Raw genomic sequence first — 21,254 nt, forward strand, 5'->3', positions numbered from 1 at the left:
TACATTTTTCTTGTCAAAATATGATAGGAACTGATCAATATATATGTGTAACAGGAGAGGAGAAAATGTAGCGGCCAGACCTGGGCTTGGACCTGGGGCCTTCAAACACTTGAACAAGGACATGGAAAGGGATGATTTTTTTCTTGTCAAAATATGATAGAAACTGATCAATATACATGTGTAACAAGAGAGGAGAAAATGTAGCGGCCAGACCTTGGGTTGGACTTGGACCTCCAAACACTACCAGTTGAGCAACCTGGTCACCAATGATTCTCCTACTATCTCAAAGTCTTTGCCCTCGAATACTATCAACAAGGGTAGTTAAGTTGGGTGCCTCTGAGGTGTATAACTGGAGATGAGAAAATGTAGTGGCCAGACCAAGCCTTGAATACAGGATCTCTAAACACATACTGGTCAGCTGAATGCTCTACCGATGATACAAGCTGGTCACCAATTATCAACCCCGTCAAATTCCACTTCATTTGTTTAAAATCATGAAATTTGTTTAACAACATAAAAAATTTTGGACAATTAAGAATGTTTCTTTTTAATTCCACTCCAAGAGGTATCAAGGAGTGTTCAAGCATTGAAGAAAATGCCAGTATTTTAAAAGGCAATGAATGTTTCAAGGAACTTTGATATTGTAACACAGCTTATATAGGATTTTGTCTTTGTATGAAAATATAAATTCAATGTACAATATGGATTTGATGCCATAGCATTTTCTTATTTGGATATCCAATACACAGTTGAAGCCTGGAGATATTGATTCAGTACATTGATTTTTTATTCTGTCCGAGAGCAAATATTTGTACCATTTTGTAAGTAATGTTGTGAATTTGAATTAACCAATTCTTTATTGAAAGTCTTAACCCGCTTTATGAATAGCTATATGTCGGTGAATTTGTGTCTGTTAACCTTCACAGTAGTGTACAATAATCCAATTTGTGAAATGTGTTTAGTCAAACAACCAAGCAACTGTTGTTCATTGACTGTTACTAGACAATTACAATACAATAAATATATCATAGCTTTCGTGACGGTAATTGAATTAAAAAAATTTATAAAGAAAGCAAATGTGCTCTATTATCGGCAGTCTTTCCTCTGTTGTTGCAGAGTTGACATACATGTTAATGGTTTTATTGATAATAATATTTGTATTAGGGTGTAGTGCCTAATTGTTGAGAATGTCCCTGAGCTGGTCCTTTCCGTGTCTTACAAATTATTGCAATGGACGCTATGTTAACATTTACCCATGATAGCCGTTCTGTAAAACATGAATACACAATGGACATTGATTCATTTTTAAGCTTACCAACCAAAATAGCTTTATAATTACAAAGCTAATATGTCTGGCCCCAATTTCTTGACGACTTAAGTCAAAACTTCAGTTATTTCTATTATGTAATCTATGTTAAAAGTTTTGACTTAAGATTGTTTTTAGAAATCGGAACTTGGATGTGGTTCCTTTATCTATGTTATTGAAATGAGCAATCATGGAAGACCTAAGATTGAAGTTAATTGATAAAGAGAAAAGCCATTTTAATGTGACACAGTTGGCATCTTGGCTTATTCTGAACAGGGATGAGGGGCCCATAGAGTTTTCTGTGATAAGGTATTAAATAAAGTATAGAAAACAGTTTTAAAATGTATAACATATTCAGTTTGATTGCTCTTTAACCTATAGAGATTGAATATATAGAAAATGTTCTACATGGGTATTCAAAGGGAAAATTATCACTATGATAATTAGGTTGACCATTTAGGTCCTCTGTCTTTGAAACATATACATGCGTTTTTTCCCCCAATCTTTACAAAAGAAACAACAACATGTATATATGAGAAGAATTAAAAGTTTAATGACTCTATGGATTTGAATCCAAATGAAAATCTGTATTGAGGCTAAATCATAAAATTTGCATAAATAGAGTAACAGTTGCTGTGTGCATTGAAATTAGAAGATATTTATAGGTCAGCATCATTATCAGTACATTTTAATGTATATATAGATGATCTACCTCTGTGTTGATACATAAACACACATGTATTTACATACATTATCTAGATTATCTCTATACATTGTTTACTGTAATGTCATGATGTACTATTATAATACTGTATTTAAAATAGCGCAATTCTATATTTAGATATGAAAAAGGTCATTTTGGAGCAGTAGGTCATGACCTTGACGTACAGAGGTCAAATTTCTATCTCCCTTATTATGGAACAGATGTGTTGATCAGGTGAGTGTATGAACGTTGATTTTCTTCCCATCCCTAACTTAATGGTGCTTAATCTGGTTGTGTCATTTGAATAGGATGGTATATGTTTTAAAATAGTTGAATTCATTTCAATTTATTGAATCATTTATAAAATATACTCAAAATTTCAGTCACATAATTGGTTACTGAAAAAGATATTGGTCAATACAGGATTGGATTATATGCTACCATAACCCTTTCAGACACAGATTATGCTCATTTGCTGAAATTGTTGATTTTCTGATTCTCTTTGAAATTCTTCCTTATTTCACTTTATTACTAAGATGCATACAGATAATTCTTACATTTCTCTTACAATAATTTACAATGACTTGTATGAGTGGTTATAATAATGTTTTTGCTGACATTATTTACCACAGCCTATCCACCTCTGGATCACAAGTTAAATCCGATATGTGGGACAGTTGCCAGTTACTGATCACTAGTCAGTGGTTTTTCTCCAGGTACTATGGCTTTCCTCCATCTCCTAAATCCATACCTAAATCTAGAACATATCCTTGATAAATAGGATTGATAGGATGTTAAATCAACCAAATAAAACCAAACTAAGTTCTTTGTGAACAATTGTGGAGTATGACAAACTATCTAAATGATTGATTTGATGAGCAAGTGATAGGTTTTCATGGTCGCCTTTAATAATGGACAATAAATAAAAAAAAAGCATAAAGCACTTTTCTATTGACAAAATTATTCAAACAATATGCTAAGAAAAATTTACCTATAGAATGAGACTTGGGACAAAGATCAAAGAGCAGTGAATGAATTCCTACTGGTTCATGCCAGAATCCTGGCATGTTCCAAATCCTGACACTTTTGTTATTTGACATGTATTAAGCTATAACTATTTAAGAACGATTCAATGCATAGCTAATCGGGTCGATTGGCTGTTTAATTCTCACACCAAAAACAAAATCATTGATGGAAAAAATATTGTCTACAACAATGATTCAGAGAAGAAGAGATTAAGATATATAAAATGACAAAGTTGTTCTGATGACATACAGTAATGAAAATCGCAGTGTGTGTTTGTTGTTCCTTGACTGTTTACAATATAAGTGTAATTGGTTCTGAAGTATTTTGTTCCCCTTTGTTAATTATACATATCACACGGTTGTCAAGTGACTTAGCTTTACAAGGTTAATACAACTTTACTTGTATAAAATTCTACACCGTTATTATTCTAATCTCTTTTAAAGGACAGATTTAAAACGAGTCCCGTTTCTCAACTTTGAATGTGTATTTATATACTGATTGACGTCATAACCATATCCTCACCCATATAAATGTGTATTTGCATAAAGATTTAACAATAGGAATTAGCGGTTATCTATTTGTAAGTGGCGAAATCATGCCGACAGGTAGCGTGAAAAGTAAACGTCCTGATATATGTGTACACACAATTGGAAATTAAATTCTATACAGGGTACTGGGTCAATAGAGTGAGATTCATATAGACTACTGACAGTTTAAATTGAATACAGGTATTTATTACACTGTACACCTGAGATTTCCTACAGCATAGGTGTACCTGTACCACTACTACAGGTATAAATGTGTATCATATACATTAGCTTGGTTATCCAGTAGAAGAGATAATGAAAAGTGCTTGACACAGATAAAACTATTAAGAATGCAGATAATTTTATTTACCCTGATATAACAGTATCATGTAGACATTGTTTTACACCGGTTATAATATAATCTCATTATACGGTCAGCTATGTACTACAGATCAGCCTCACATACAGAATAGGTAGGCCACAATTTCGTTTGTTTCTTAATTACTTTTAATTACAGATCTAATTAGTTTTTTCTGTAGGGTTAAAAAAAATTTTCTTTTTTAATTTGGTGTTTGTTAGATGTTGGTAGGGTTGAAACTTTTTTAAAACTTGTGTTTCCTACTTCTAGATATAGGTAGGGTTGAAACCCCCATTCTTGATTGTTGATAATGCTCTGTTAGTAGATCACTTCACCTAAAAGCTGCTCTCTAAGTAGATGTGTTGACTTAGATGATAACTGGTAGTCTATAGGACTGTAGTAATAATAGTTTGTACTCTTCATAAATCTACATCATTGTCTCATCAATATGAATGAAACCTGTACTGCAAACCAACTTTTATTCGTGTGCAATTTACTGGGGACCAACAAAATCACTTTATTATATATAAGCATTATTTTTATAAACATATTACAGGTATCTTATAAGAACCTTAACTGGGAATTAAAATGACTGCGTTATAACCATGAATTTGTTGTAATTGTATTCATTATAAACCTGTTTTAATGACACAAGTTTCACTTTCAAAATGATAACGTCACAATAGTTACCTATCTGCAAGGAATATAACTATGCCATGACGGAATATATATGCAGCCATTGATAGACTGGAAATGAGAGTGTTGCTAGTATAAGGATATGACAGCTCATCCAATCCTCTGTGGTGATTTAAAGGTTGTAAGATTAGAATATGTCTTTATCAGCTGTAGGAAGTTCAGTCTGTACTTCTTCCCTCTTCTGTTGATGACAAAAATCTAATATAACTTGGGAATGTCTATCATCTAACTAAAATACCTTATTGACACACAATATTAGCAGAACAGGAAGTATTGTTTTCTATGTTATTGAAGTATGAAAGAAAATATAAAAATATATAATTAAAATATCTTAATCTAGACTGATCTGATGTGATCTTGAAATTGCAGAACAAAATATTAATTTTATCATAAGAAATATCTTAAATTAGATTGATTTCACATGGGATTGAAACTTTTTTTGAAATTTTAATTTGGGCTCTCTAAGACTTGATCAAATGGTTGTAAGAAAAAATACTTTCATAGACTTGTTTCAATTTAAATCTTAACACTTAGTTAAGATCCAATGTAAATGTACCTTTCAATGAACTGTTGGTTAGGAATTTAAAATTGTCCTCAACTCAGATAGTAAAGTTAGGTTATATTTACATATAGTGTTAAACTAGGATAAAATGTTACCACACTTAAGGTAGGTTTAATTACATATATGGATAGTCATGAAGGTTTTGTTATTTTGAGTTCACACGCTATAGACTATACTAGGTTGAAAAAGGCTGATAGCCAAAGAGTCTGGTAGCTACCCTTGGATAATTTTTTTCAGAAAGACATGTAGTTACTCCCTTGATAATAATAAGAATCATCATATATACTAGGTAAGACTAAAATGAAGTTCTATCAGATGAAGACACTGTACAAAGCGAATTATAAATCTTTTACGTAAGTATAACACTGTTACCTTTAAATCATCAAAGTCAACCTTTTTGACCTGAACTAGTTCTAGAGCTCGAATACCATGTATATAAGGTCAAAGTACTTTGTTAGTTCTATCCACAATTTCCTCCACTGTATTCAAGTACACTTGAAAAAGATACTCAAATAGCTCTGAAGTTTACTACACTCAAACAGACCTGAGATGATCCTTACTTGGACCTAATTTAGAAGACCCTTTCACACAAAAATTGCACAAAATAGGCCATAAATCAATTTGCAAAAGAAATCAAATAAAGAAGCCTAATATTTCTTGTCTGCATTTAATTTGAGGTAAGTGAAACTGAGGCTTTATAAAACAGGGACACTTATATGGTTTCGGATGCTTATATGGGTAGAATACAGTAATTGGAGTCAGTAAGATCTGAAAAGCGCCGTGCGTAAACTTTTCATTCAAATGTCTTCTTTTCAATAACCGAAAGGCCCAGGGCACTGATATTTGACATGCAGCATGCTGAGATGAAGGACTACTAAGTTTGTTAAAATGAATTACCTTGACCTTCAACCAAGGTCACAGGGGTCAAAAAGACTTAAAAAATTAAAAAAAACTTCTTCTCAAGAAACAGAGGCCCAGGGTACTGATATTGGGCCTGTAACATGCTGTGATGAAGGGATCCCCAGTCTGTTCAAATGAATGACCTTGAACTTCATTTTAGGTCAAAGGGGTCAAATATGCTAAAAATTTTTAAACAACTTCTTTAGAATAAAACTAAGAGTCCTAGAGACCTGATATTGGGCCTGTGGCATGCTGGGATGAAGGGCTACCAAGTTTATTCAAATGAATGACCTTGAGATCTTCATTCAAGGTCACAGGGGTCAAATAGGCTAAAATCTTTAAGAGACTATGTTGTATTGTGCTAATAGTTAGATGATCGTAAGGACCATAGGCCTCTTGTTGAAATTTAGCAAATAAAGAATTAAAATCTCATCTTTTATGGCATTCATTAGGATGCATTCCTTTGATTTCATTGGATGCTTGAGTTGCTATTTTTGGAATTGATATCCTTGTTAATGAGACTGGTTCTTCAACCCCTGTTACCAGGAAGTTGTCTGGTGATCTTAAGATGGTTTCATCTCATGTCTATCATTACAAAATGTATTCATATTAGAGCATTTGCGAGTAATCATTACCTATTTTCTAAAAATTAAATTTACGTTCACCGTAATAGATCAGCTTAATATCATTATAGGTGATCAGCTTATTGGGTGAACATATCTTCCCTTTGTGTAGTGGTATAATAGTGCAGCTCTACCATCATTTAATAGGAGCAGCATTGATGCACAATTACTTGAATTATACCAATAATAACATCGTATGTTGGCTGGATGACGAGGGAGAATGGAGGCTAATGATAGAACTAGTTCTGTAGTAGGATAAGTATAGATTCAACAAATGGTATTAGAATCAACTTAATTGTACCAATTAAGGCCAATAGGCTAGAACTTCCTTGTATGGGACATAGACATATATTTGTAAGTGCAATAAGGACAGTTAAAACTTCTTTTTAGTGCGAGCGTACTTGCACTATTATTTTCCTTGTCGGGTGAAGAGTCTATGTACAGCCGCTATGCGCAGATTCCAACTGCGCGCGCATTAACGGAAGTTAGTATCTTATACTGTTTAATAGATTTCGCCATGACTTAGTGACACCAGTTTCAAAAACATATGCTAAGATATACTTGTCAGCGATACTCTACTATAAGAACATTGGCATTTCACAATGCTTAAAGCATTTATTTTTTGTAAACTTCAAGCGGCATATCATACAAACACTTGCATCGGTCACGATATTCTAAGCATCTGATCGACTTCGGAAACTTCCAGAACAATACAATGCAAATCAGGTATTTGCTGCAGTTCTAATAAATATTTCTAAAATAACTTAGCCTTGGGTAAGAGAAACAGACTGAATTTTTTTTATATAACATATCAGTCTTAGTATCTGAGCTCTAGATCTAATGTACCCCAGAAAGGCGTTCAAGCATGGCACAAGTAAGTCACCATGTGCACAGAGACTGGACAGTGTTCTAGCTGACAACTATTTTGAACAGTGAAACAAGTCTAACGTATCAATAACAATATGATAATAAAAAACTTTTTTATGTAACAAAGAATTCACTGAACAAAGTTCAAAGTAATTTCTAGTAAATTTAAAGATGTGATGAAGTAAAGGAAAGTATTTATTACGTAAGGGTGTAGACCATCTCCTTGCAATAGACCTAAGGATAATGAGCAAAAGTGCTACGTACACCTGTTGCCAAGGATGATTTCATGCTGAAAATTAAGGTTGGAAAGTACAGAGGACTCCACTTAATTGAATAACGGTTATTCCAATATTTCGGTTATTTGTATAAAATTCTGCGGTCCCGATTTTTTCCTTCTTTATCTTTGTTTTTCAACTGTATTTGAATAAACTTTTTACATGACCTCCGGTTATTCGAATAAAACAATCTGGGAAATTCTAAAAATAAAATTGAATATTTTTCAATTCTTGAAGGTATTTTCAGAGAAATTTGCCTATATATGTTTCAAGATTCTTTGTTTTTACTAGAAATCAGTCTGGTGACAGATTAACGTTATTGTATGGCTTGTTATTTTATGCATGAATCTGCAAAGGTGTTCGAAACTGATACAATTTGCATAAGCTGTCACTCAGTGAGTGGTAGATTATTAATATAGTATCATCACTGACTCCAATATCTAATTAAAGCATTTGCACTTTCAAATATGTTTATTTATTAACGTAACGTACCTTAGTTCGCGATCGGTTGGAGAAACCATGTTTCCTTACAATAACGCCGTTCATGGACAAACAATTAGGAATCTGAACAGAGAAAACATTTGGAAACCTGAAAAGGGAAACTGAGTTAAAAAAGTCAAGTGAATCTAGCTGTATGGATTTATTAGAGGTGTCGAGCATATTGGTTAAATATTGGAAGGCTTTTAGTTAATGAGAGTTGTTTAGTCTAGACTGTTGGCCTTGTTGTACTAACCTATTGATTGATATATACAGACAGCTGTGTGCTGTTTGCCTGGAGGATAATGCAGATTTAACGTATTTAGATAGGTTATCATTTCAAAGCATATCTCATACATTTTGATCATTTTTATGAGGTTTCTTATCATGTTTTTTTTACAGATTTTCCCTGATGCTTGATGTAGATGTAAGCAAATGTTACATCTTCACCCAATAATCATACCATAAATTTGATGTGTTGAATTGTTAAATGTTGAAAAAGTTATATGCATTAAAATAAGGATGACATTATTCTGACATTCAGACGTTGCAAATGTTTGAAAAAAAGTAGCTTGGAATAAATCTTGAACCTCACAAAATGAAGCATTTGATGACATCATTTGAGTTATGTACATTTGTGAGTATGTGGCCTTGCTACATAGGATATGGGCGTTCAGTCAATAATGTAAACGTAAAAAGGGAGGGGATCAGAATGGCTCTCATTTCAGAATATTTTGTTTTCTAAGGTGATGGCAACAGGCCTATAAAAGCTTTTCCCCCCCCCCCAAAAAAAAAAAAAGAAGAAAAAATAGAAAGAAAAAACTTATGTGAAGACCAACATGTTTCTGTTAGTGTTAACATATTGGTCAAATTTTGTGTTTACTTGATGTATGTCAATGTGACCCTGACCTTGTGTTATCCCTCCCAGTTTAGCCTGATAAATTGCTATGTCCCAATGGGGCATAAGGTTACATAGAATTGAAGAAAGGCAAGAAATGGTCAGCCATACCAAAGAAGGGTACCAGTACTTGGTGTTTGTTAGGGTCTTGTTAATTACTGACAGTCATGAATAAAAAAACACTTAGTGCTTACTATAACAAGGCTAAACTTTTCATGAATAAGGTTTCACATAGATCAATGCCTTCGTGAAGGAGATCAGCAAAGACAGACGTACAATTGAATCACAGGCTTCAGCTCCTCTTGCATAAATTCATTCTCTCCTTAACGCTTCAAGGAATAAAGGTTACAGCTTGCTCTTATTCCTCTACTTGGGCCTACACCGTAATGTGTGTCTGTGTGGAGATTCCACACCTGCTGACTAATGGAACTGTCTAAGCAGCCGTTTGTTTGTTCGTAGGGTCTTTCTAAAAATATTCATCTACACTGATTGCTGGATATTAAGTATGGTAGTAAGTTTGAAATAATGGCTTCAATGGCATTATTATTTTAGTTACTTTTGATATGCTTACCATTTCAATAAGTGATTCTGAAGCTATGCAAATATGCATCAAGAATTTCTTTTTTTTCCTTCATTAATTATTAAGAATTTTAACCAGGGCACAATAAACAGATGAGTCCTTCCTGAATATTAAAACAGAGTATAGGAGAATCGTATTTGGGAGTCAATGATAAATCTGATACGGCTATGTCTTTGATATATGTGTAATTATCTTTGATCACCTTGGACTATCTGGGATACTTACTGTGAAGATGATTTTTATGGCCAGCCCAAGGCCAAACATTTTTTTATATTTCATTACCCATTTAGATGATTAGTGGTCACCATTGTTTTCTGGTGCTGTATATAGATCCAGGTATGGTGGTAATTTGACAAGATGACTTCTAGGCCTAAAATGTATCATTGTTATAACATGTTAAATTGTTCATAGATACGTATGGTCACAGCGTGTACCATCACATCAGTGATGATGGCATGGAGACCATTCTTCATATATGACCCAAAAGGGAAGGGTAAAAGACTATACCGAGTATATGATACCGTCCACCTTCACCCTAGGCCTTCCAGGGCTTGGCACAGGTTTTAAGCCATTAGAGTTTTCATTGTCATTTACTTCCAGAGTATGAAGGAATTGGACTTCTTGACCATTCCAACTGGATGTCCTTGAGGAAAAAACATTGTCTTGTAGACCGTCACCTTGGGGAGAAATTCCTGCAGGAGTAATTGTGGGTATCATAAATTGTTGAAAAAGGTCATCAATATTGATTGATTGCAGTTCAACAGCTCCATGAAATCATGTCGCAGTGAAAAAAATATCGACTATAGCTGAGGACAAATCTCATCACATTTCTTTAGTACATTGGATAACTGGTAACCTATAGGATGATTTCCTACCTTTGAGATGTGAGATAATGAAATCTCAACCCTCATGCTAAATGAAACATTCATGAATTTACCCCTTGGGTTCTGATTTTGATCATCACATCACAAACGAGCACAGAGAAAGAAACTACAGAACCTCAAATCAATTTTCAAAAGAAGTGAAATAGAAAAAAGTACATTGTAATTATGTGATATTCTTATCTTTAGTCTACATTTTAAGAAGATTGAAATTCAAGGCACCTTGGATGGAGGTATTTATGTACAATAAAGTAAACCTTGGATGGAGTTATTTTATGTTACAGTAGAGAAAACCTTGGATGGGAGGTATTTATGTACAGTAGAGAAAACCTTGGATGGAGTTATTTTTATGTATAGTAGAGAAAACGGGGGTGGAGTTATTTATGTACAGTAGAGAAAACCTTGGATGGAGTTATTTATGTACAGTAGAGTAAACCTTGGATGGAGTTATTTATGTACAGTAGAGAAAACCATGGATGGAGTTATTTTATATATAGTAGAGAAAACCTTGGATGATTATTTATTTACAGTAGAGTGGATGGAGGTATTTATGTACAATAAGTAAAACCTTGGATGGAGTTTATTTATGGACAGTAGAGTAAAACCTTTGGAGTTATTTATGTACAATAAAGATAAACCTTGGATGGAGTTATTTATGTACAGTAGAAAAACCTTGGATGGAGTTTTTATTTATGTAACCTTTACATGTAAAGAGAAAACCTTGGATGGAGTTATTTATGTTACAGTAGTAGAAAACCTTGGATGGAGTTATTTATGTACAGTATAGTAAACCTTGGATGGAGTTATTTATGTACAGTAGAGTAAACCTTGGATGGAGTTATTTATGTACATGAGATAAACCTTGGATGGAGTGTCTTTATGTACAGTCGATTAATTATTTATGTACAGTAGAGTAAACCTTGGATGGAGTTATTTATGTACAGTAAAGTAAACCTTGGATGGAGTTATTTATGTACAGTAGAGAAAACCTTGGATGGAGTTATTTATGTACAGTATAGTAAACCTTGGATGGAGTTATTTATGTACAGTAGAGTAAACCTTGGATGGAGTTATTTATGTACAGTAGAGTAAACCTTGGATGGAGTTATAATTATGTACAGTAGAGTAAACCTTGGATGGAGTTATTTATGTATACAGTAGAGTAAACCTTGGATGGAGTTATTTATGTACAGTAGAGAAAACCTTGGATGGAGTTATTTATGTACAGTAGAGTAAACCTTGGATGGAGTAATTATGTACAGTAGAGTAAACCTTGGATGGAGTTATTTATGTACAGTAAGTAAACCTTGGATGGAGTTATTTATTGTACAGTAGAGAAACCTTGGATGGAGTTATTTTTATGTACAGTATAGTAAACCTTGGATGGAGTTATTTATGTACAGTAGAGAAAACCTTGGGTTATTTATGAGTTATTTATGTACATGTACAGTAGAGAAAACCTTGGATGGAGTTATTTATGTACAGTAGAGAAAACCTTGGATGGAGTTATTTATGTACAGTAGAGTAAACCTTGGATGGAGTTATTTATGTACAGTAGAGAAAACCTTGGATGGAGTTATTTATGTACAGTAGAGTAAACCTTGGATGGAGTTATTTATGTACAGTAGAGAAAAATCTTGGATGGAGTTATTTATGTACAGTAGAGAAAATCTTGGATGGAGTTATTTATGTACAGTAGAGAAAATCTTGGATGGAGGTATTTATGTACAGTAGAGAAAAACCTTGGATGGAGTTATTTATGTACAGTAGAGAAAACCTTGGATGGAGTTATTTATGTACAGTATGAGTAAACCTTGGATGGAGTTATTTATGTACAGTAGAGAAAACCTTGGATGGAGTGTATTTATGTACAGTAGAGAAAACCTTGGATGGAGTTATTTATGTACTGAGTATAGTAAACCTTGGATGGAGTTAATTTATGAACAGTAAAAGAAAAACCTTGGATGGAGTTATTTATGTACAGTATAGAAAACCTTGGATGGAGTTATTTATGTACAGTAGAGAGAAAATCTTGGATGGAGTTATTTATGTACAGTATAGTAAACCTTGGATGGAGTTATTTATGTACAGTAGAGAAAATCTTGGATGGAGTTATTTATGTTACAGTTAGTAGAGAAAACCTTGGATGGAGTTATTTATGTACAGTAGAGTACAAACCTTGGATGGAGTTATTTATGTACAGTAGAGAAAACCTTGGATGGAGTTATTTATGTACAGTAAGAGAAAACCTTGGATGGAGTTATTTATGTACAGTATAGTAGTAAACCTTTGGATGAGGATATTTATGTACAGATATTAGAGAAAAACCTTGGATGAGTTATTTATGTACAGTATGAGAAAACCTTGGATGGAGTTTATTTATGGGACCTTGGATGGAGTTTATGTATGTACAGTATAGTAAAACCTTGGATGGAGGTATTTATGTCCAGTAGAGACGCCCCAAACCCTTGGATGGAGTTATGTATAGTAGAGACAAACTTGGGATGGAGTTGTATTTATGTACAGAGAGTAAACCTTGGATGGAGTTATTTTTATGTACAGTATAGTAAAAACCTTGGATGGAGATATTCTATGTACAGTAGTATGACAAATGCTTGGATTGGAGTCTTATAATATGTACAGTAGAGAAAACCATACTGGATGGATAGGACTTAATTATGTACATAGTATCAGAGTCAACCTTGGATGGGAGTTAATAATATGTACAGTAGAGTAAACAGTATAGTAAACCTTGGATGAGCGTATTATGTGTACAAGTAGGACATGTTACTCTGGATGTATACCGTATATAGTGCTAAACCTTGGATGGAGTTATTTTTGTACAGTATGAGAAACCCTTATGGATGGAGGTATTTATAGTGAAGTAGCAAATATTTCAAAGAGTAGTTCTTATGGATCTAATTGAATTTTGAAATGAGAAGGTTACAAGTCTTGGTGATGGTGTGATTACCGCATGCGTGAAAGTCTGATGGGACAAAAAGAAAAAAACAAAAAATATTAAAAAAAATAATACTGGGTACACGTATGTGTTTCATATGCCGCAGAGAAATACAGGTCATCAATTTACTCCCTGTATAAAATGATTTCTGCGAGTTTGTCAGTGTCCCTTGGATATTACTGTTTGCAGTTTAATTGACATGATCATCAGATAGAACTGGTATTTATGAAAATCTTTACTTAACGTTTTTTAATACTCCGATTGGTGGGATGTGGTTTTGCATTGCCCTTGTCGGTTGTACAGTACAATTAAACAACAATTACCCTTATGATGTCATTTCTAACACATTATCACTTTTATTCACCATACTTCTATAGTGTTATGAATTGGTCTTCATATGAAATGCTAAAAACAGTTAGGTTCAGAGAAAATTTCAGACAGTTTTTCCTGATGTGTGTAAGAAGTAATCCGTCATTAAGGCTACACTAAATAAATAGGTTACATAAAATATTTCAAATTTATGTGAACTAATTAAGGGCAGAGTCAGTTGTAAATTAGTATGAGGGAGGTAACTAGCATATGAGTGTTTGCTTTATGTTACGCTGGACAAGCATTATAGGAAAAGAGAATATATATTAGCTTATTTTTTAAGGCCTAGGCTAACTATGCAATAGACAGCATGAATGTATGACCATCATTTTTAATAATGAAGTCTTCATGCATTTTACGGGGATATATACAATTTATGTGCAAATTAAACTAGCTTTATTGTGTGTGTTTCACCAGGAGGAATGTGGAAATAATGGAGAAATTCAAATCTATTAAATGGTCTGTGATAAATTTGGCTTGCAATACTGTCCTACGCTAGAGAAGGATCATAGTGTGGGGAGAAACAAATGGTGTCATACAGGATTTGAAAATCATATTAGCAAGGAAATTAAACCGCACTCCAGCAGACTACACACACTAATGCTGTTATATAAATTTTGATTGGGTTTTGGGGTTTATATTCTGACAGTGTATAGATACACTTTAGCATAGGTTCCAATGAGGGATCCCGCCACCTTCAGTTTGAAAAAATGCGATGAGAATAATATTATCATATGGCCTAACTAGAATTCTTGCAAATGCGACATGTGATTTTATAATCTCGAGGTGCGGGAGTCTAATCATCCCGCCTTTATACAGCAGGGTGTCAAGTATTCTTTTTTGGTATAAATGCTACAGGTTTCAAATATACTTTCATCTTTATATGCCATCCATCTTAGTAACCACATGGTCTTGTTTGAATGCTGAAGTGAAAAGTCACCAGTGATTGTTCAAATGAAAAAACAAGATGGCCGCCAGGCAGCCATCTTTGATTTTGGCAGTTGAAGATTGTTCTCAATATTTCTTGAGAACTACTGAAGGAATTTTGTTCAAACTTCACATGGAGGTTACCCTTGGTCCCTATTTGGGCCATACAGATTTTGAGGCTGATAGGAAAAACAAGATGGCCATCTTGGATTTTGATAGTTAAGGTTTGATATCCCCATTTCTCAAAAAGTGCTAAAGGGATCTTTCTCAAATTTAATATGTAGGTTCCCCTAGGGCCCTTGTTGTGCATATTGCATTTTTGGACCAATCGGTGAACAAGATGGCCGCCAGGCCGCCATCTTGGATTTCGATAGTTAAAGTTTGTTATGGCTATTTCTCAGATAGTACTGAAGGGATCTGTCTCAAATTTCATATGTAGGTTCCACTAGGGACCTAGTTGTGCATATTGCATTTTGGGATAAATCGGTTAACAAAATTGCTGCCAGGCAGCCACCTTGGATTTTGTTATTCAAAGTTTGTTATCGCTATTTCTCAGAAAGTATTGAATGGATCTTTCTTAAATTTCACATGTAGGTTCCCCTAGGGCCCTAGTTGTGCATATTGTGATTTGGGACCGATTGATCAACAAGATGGCCGCCAAGGAGTCATCTTGGATTTTGATAGTTGAAGTTTGTTACCGCTATTTCTCAAAAGGTACTGAAGCGATCTGTCTCAAATTTTATATGTAGTATGTTTGAAAAAGTTTAAAAAGTAGAGAAAAGATCCATCTTTCCTTTGTCAGATATCAGATATAGATCATTCTTTGGTGGGCGCCAAGATCCCTCTGGGATCTCTTGTTAAAGAGAAGGTTTTGTCTTGGAAAGTCAGGAGATGAAGAGAATCTATTGTATTAGCAATACAGGAGATGAGAGGAATGTTATGGACAGATGATGGTAAGCTTGCCTGCACATATAATTGTATGACGTTGTATACAGTGATAACAATGCTATGATATAAAAGCTACAATGGCACCATGATGATGTGGAAACGCTATCATAATGTCTTGACAGTTATTCAATATCATCACACTTAGTTTGACCTTGTCTGATTTTAATGAGTGTCAGTAGTATACTAGTATCATTGAAGACATTTACTGAGAGTGACCCTCTTAATGAAAAATTAAGATTCTTAGATTTAAGTGACTGGTTGGGCCATTGTCCCTTGTCACCAGGTAGCTGTTAGTTACTGGACATAATGATGTATAGTGTTTCGTTTCCTGTGAAAACTCCTCAGAGGTAACAAGTTGAGTGTGTGTTTCCCTACATATATCCTAGGATAGCCACTAGTTATCAAACACTAGGCCAGCATTAAAATCATACTGTTATAATTACTGTCCCCCTAGACTCATCCCCAAAGTGCTGACAATTTCTACTTTTCTTGATAATTGAAATATGCTGTAGATTTAGAAAAAAAAATGGGCACTGATTAGTTGATATTTTGTTTAAAGGTCAGATATTGATGTGTTATGAATTTATTATGAAAAAATGTGTTTGTAGTACATATCTTATGCTTTAACTGCAATGTTGATAAAAACATGATACGTTCCATGGTATGCTATAAAACACTTGTAAATTAAAGACTTAAACATGATTGATGTCAGCTTATACATTTAATTCTGTGTGAATAATCATGTATACTCTCGCTGATCTGCTTATTACAAATATCAACATTGGTGTCTTGTAGAAGATTTAGAACTTACGCAATCTTCTGAGAGAAAATCAATGTGCATCTGATGGCTGGAGTATTGCATGACGATATACCAATTATACCTAATATGGCTTGGTCACAGCCAAAGCTGTCTGAGGGGAGAGTGCATTCTGGGGTGAAATAGCATGCAGACATAGTTCTATACTCTGCATTGATAGGGATCCTATTGTATGTAAATGAAGGGTCCAAACTGTTCTGATTGTTTGCAACATGTAAACCGTCTTTCCAATTTCGTTGCCTTCTTCCATTCCTTGTTTGGACATTTTGTTAGACCATGTTTCAATTTTTCATCTATACTTGAAAGAAGTATTGATATATTTATAATTGAAAACCTGCATATGACATATCATAACTGTTTAGCATCATAGATGTTTTTATTAACATCTGGTTTATTCGAGAAATTAAAAGGTGGCCATCTTTGATATTAACAATTTGTGTCTTAGAAAATGTAGGAATTTCAGGGTTAAAATTCGTTACTGGTATAGTTATTGTGTCGCCTGCGCTGTCGCCTGCGCAGGCGACACTTAGGTATCACTATGTCGGCGTCGGTGTCGCCGTCCAGGAAACGGTTTCCGTGCGATAACTTAATTATTTATTGTCCAATTTCAACCAAAGGAGTAGATATGATAGGACCAGTATTTGGCCTTAATTTTTTAGGCCGAAAAATATTAACTTTGATCAACATCATTTTCACATCAATAAATACTCTCATACTTGCCATTCATCAAAACATAATTTTTCATAACCATGCACACGATGTGCTCCACCTAAATACGTCATCAAATTGATGATTTTCCTCTTCTCGCCAAATTTTGCTAGAAATTTATCATCTTTAGGTTAGAAAAGGCTTGAAATGGATTTGGCCGCCACCTTGGATCAACTTTATATTTTGCATGGATATTCATAATTACATGATACACAACGTGTGAAAATCTCTTTCTGCTCCATGAAGGCGGCCACATTCATTTTTAGAGAAAACCACTCAAAAAGTATGATTTTTAGGTCATCTGACCCGAAGGATCAGGATGACCTGTAGTCGTCATGTTTTGTCCGTCGTCATCCGCCGTCCACCGTCCGCCGTGCGCCGTCCGCCGTGCGTTAACTTTTCACATTTTGAACAAGTTCTACCGGTGCGATTTTGCTGAAACTTACATAAAATGACCCTGACGTGGTCCCGACAAAGTGTTGTTATTTTTCGGGTCATTCCGAAATCAAAGATGGCCGCCACAGCCGCCATCTTGAAAACACATTTTGAACTTCTTCTCAAGTTCTACTGGTGCGATTTGGCTGAAACTTGCATGAAATGATCCTGACATGGTCCCGACAAAGTGTTGTTATTTTTCGGGTCAATCCGAAATCCAAGATGTCCGCCACAGCCGCCATCTTGAAAACACATTTTGAACTTCTTCTCAAGTTCTACCTGTACAATTTAGCTGAAACTTGCATGAAATGATCCTGACATGGTCCCGACAAAGTGTTGTTATTTTTTGGGTCGTTCTGAAATCAAGATGGCCGCCACAGCCGCCATCTTGAAAACACATTTTGAACTTCTTCTCAAGTTCTACTGGTGCGATTTGGCTGAAACTTGCATGAAATGATCCTGACATGGTCCCGACAAAGTGTTGTTATTTTTCGGGTCGATCCGAAATCCAAGATGGCCGCCACAGCCGCCATCTTGAAAACACATTTTGAACTTCTTCTCAAGTTCTACAAGTGCGATTTGGCTGAAACTTGCATGAAATGATCCTGAGATGGTCCCAACAAAATGTTGTTATTTTTCGGGTCGATCTGAAATCCAAGATGGCTGCCACAGCCGCCATCTTGAAAATACATTTTGAACTTCTTCTCAAGTTCTACTCGTGCAATTTGGCTGAAACTTGCATGAAATGATCCTGACATGGTCCCGACAAAGTGTTGTTATTTTTCCGTTCAATCCAAAATCCAAGATGGCCGTCACAGCTGCCATCTTGAAAACACATTTTGAACTTCTTCTCAAGTTCTACAAGTGCGATTTGGCTGAAACTTGCATGAAATGATCCTGAGATGGTCCCGACAAAGTGTTGTTATTTTTCGGGTCAATCCGAAATCCAAGATGGCCACCACAGCCGCCATCTTGAAAACACATTTTGAACTTCTTCTCAAGTTCTACAAGTCGCGATTTGGCTGAAACTTGCATGAAATGATCCTGAGATGGTCCCGACAAAGTGTTGTTATTTTTCGGGTTGATCCGAAATCCAAGATGGCCGCCACAGCCGCCATCTTGAAAACACATTTTGAACTTCTTCTCAAGTTCTACTGGTGTGGTTTGGCTGAAACTTGCATGAAATGATCCTGACATGGTCCCAACAAAGTGTTGTTATTTTTCGGGTCAATCCGAAATCTAAGATGGCCGCCACAGCCGCCATCTTGAAAAACACATTTTGAACTTCTTTTCAAGTTCTACAAGTGCGATTTGGCTGAAACTTGCATGAAATGATCCTGACATGGTCCCGACAAAGTGTTGTTATTTTTCGGGTCGATCCGAAATCCAAGATGGCCGCCACAGCCGCCATCTAGAAAACACATTTTGAACTTCTTCTCAAGTTCTACTGGTGCGATTTGGCTGAAACTTGCATGAAATGATCCTGACATGGTCCCGACAAAGTGTTGTTATTTTTCGGGTCGATCCGAAATCCAAGATGGCCGCCACAGCCGCCATCTTGAAAACACATTTTGAACTTCTTTTCAAGTTCTACAAGTGCGATTTGGCTGAAACTTGCATGAAATGATCCTGAGATGGTCCCGACAAAGTGTTGTTATTTTTTGGGTCAATCTGAAATCGAAGATGGCCACCACAGCCGCCATCTTGAAAACACATTTTGAACTTATTCTCAAGTTCTACTGGTGCGATTTGGCTGAAACTTGCATAAAATGATCCTGACATGTTCCCGACAAATTGTTGTTATTTTTCGAGTCGATCCGAAATCCAAGATGGCCGCCACAGCCGCCATCTTGAAAACACATTTTGAACTTCTTCTCAAGTTCTACTGGTGTGGTTTGGCTGAAACTTGCATGAAATGATCCTGAGATGGTCCCGACAAAGTGTTGTTATTTTTTGGGTAAATCTGAAATCGAAGATGGCCACCACAGCCGCTATCTTGAAAACACATTTTGAACTTCTTTTCAAGTTCTACTGGTGTGATTTGGCTGAAACTTGCATGAAATGATCCTGACATGGTCCCGACAAAGTGTTGTTATTTTTCGAGTCGATCCGAAATCCAAGATGGCCGCCACAGCCGCCATCTTGAAAACATATTTAGAACTTATTCTCAAGTTCTACTGGTGCGATTTGGCTGAAACTTGCATGAAATGATCCTGACATGGTCCCGACAAAGTATTGTTACATCTCTGGTTGATCCTAAATTGAAGATGGCTACCATGACACTATATCTAATTAATTTTCTATATGTTAGCGCCCTTGGGCCTCTTGTTTGAAATAAAATTTGTTGAAAGAAATTGAAAAATGATCCTGACAAGGTCCTTACAAAGTGACACCATATATACATGTAATTAATTTTACTATTGCCAAGGTAGTCAGATGACCGTTAAGGCCCTTTAGGCCTCTTGTTGTGAAAAATGGCGGGAAACTGCATGTTGATGACATCATAATGAACATAATTGGCACATGCGGGATATTTTCGGGATGTAATGTGTTAGCAAATGTATTCAACTGTTATATGGCGAAATCTGTTGTTCTTTACTGGAGAATTAATTTTGCGGCCATATTCGAGTCTTAACGTACCTTCTCCTTTGGTAAACTGCTTTACATTAATGAGATCTTTGATGGGTTCGATAATGGTCAAGATCTGTCAATATTTGCAAGAGTTATGTGACTTTAAAATCGTCAAAACAGATAAATCCTTGGTTTCCCCTCGATAATTTAAATATTTATTGTACATTTTCAACAAAATTTTATAAATTGCTTTATATCTCTGATGAGTTCGATAATGGTCAAAATCTGTCAATGTTTGCAAGAGTTACAGAACTTTAAAATCGTCAAAACAGATAAATCCATGGTTTACGCTCAATAACTTTATTATTTATTGTCTAATTTCAACCAAATTTGGTATACTGCTTTACAACAATGAGATCTTTGATGGGTTGGATAATGGTCAAAATACATCAATATTTGCAAGAGTTACGGGACTTTAAAATCGTCAAAACATGGTTTCCGCTATATAACTATATTTATTGTCCGATTTCAACCAAATTTGGTGTATTGCTTTATATCAATGAGATCTAAAATAGGTTCGATACTGGTCAAAATCCATCAATATTTGTAAGCGTTACAGGATTTGATAACTTATTATTAACAATATTTTCAACTGTAAATAACTATTTTGCGTGATGCTATGCAGGCGACACATCCAGTTCCGTGGAATTCTTGTTACAGAAACATTTCTTAGATTTCATTAAATATGCTGGTTCCTACTGTTTGTGGCGTATGCTTTGTGGTTGCACTTTTTTCAATCTATGATTCTGATTTGGTTGAAAGTCCAAAGAGATTTGATGTT

The 21,254-nt window shown here is 35.0% G+C and overlaps 1 protein-coding gene across 7 annotated transcripts in view; it reads left to right on the plus strand.

Moving 5' to 3' along the window:
• The window catches only part of LOC138333188 (sodium/calcium exchanger 1-like), a 198,659-nt gene that overhangs the window by 21,092 nt on the left and 156,313 nt on the right, over nucleotides 1-21,254 (plus strand). The window lies entirely within an intron of this gene.

This window comes from Argopecten irradians, chromosome 10, assembly GCF_041381155.1.
Source record: "Argopecten irradians isolate NY chromosome 10, Ai_NY, whole genome shotgun sequence".
Lineage (NCBI taxonomy): Eukaryota > Metazoa > Mollusca > Bivalvia > Pectinida > Pectinidae > Argopecten > Argopecten irradians.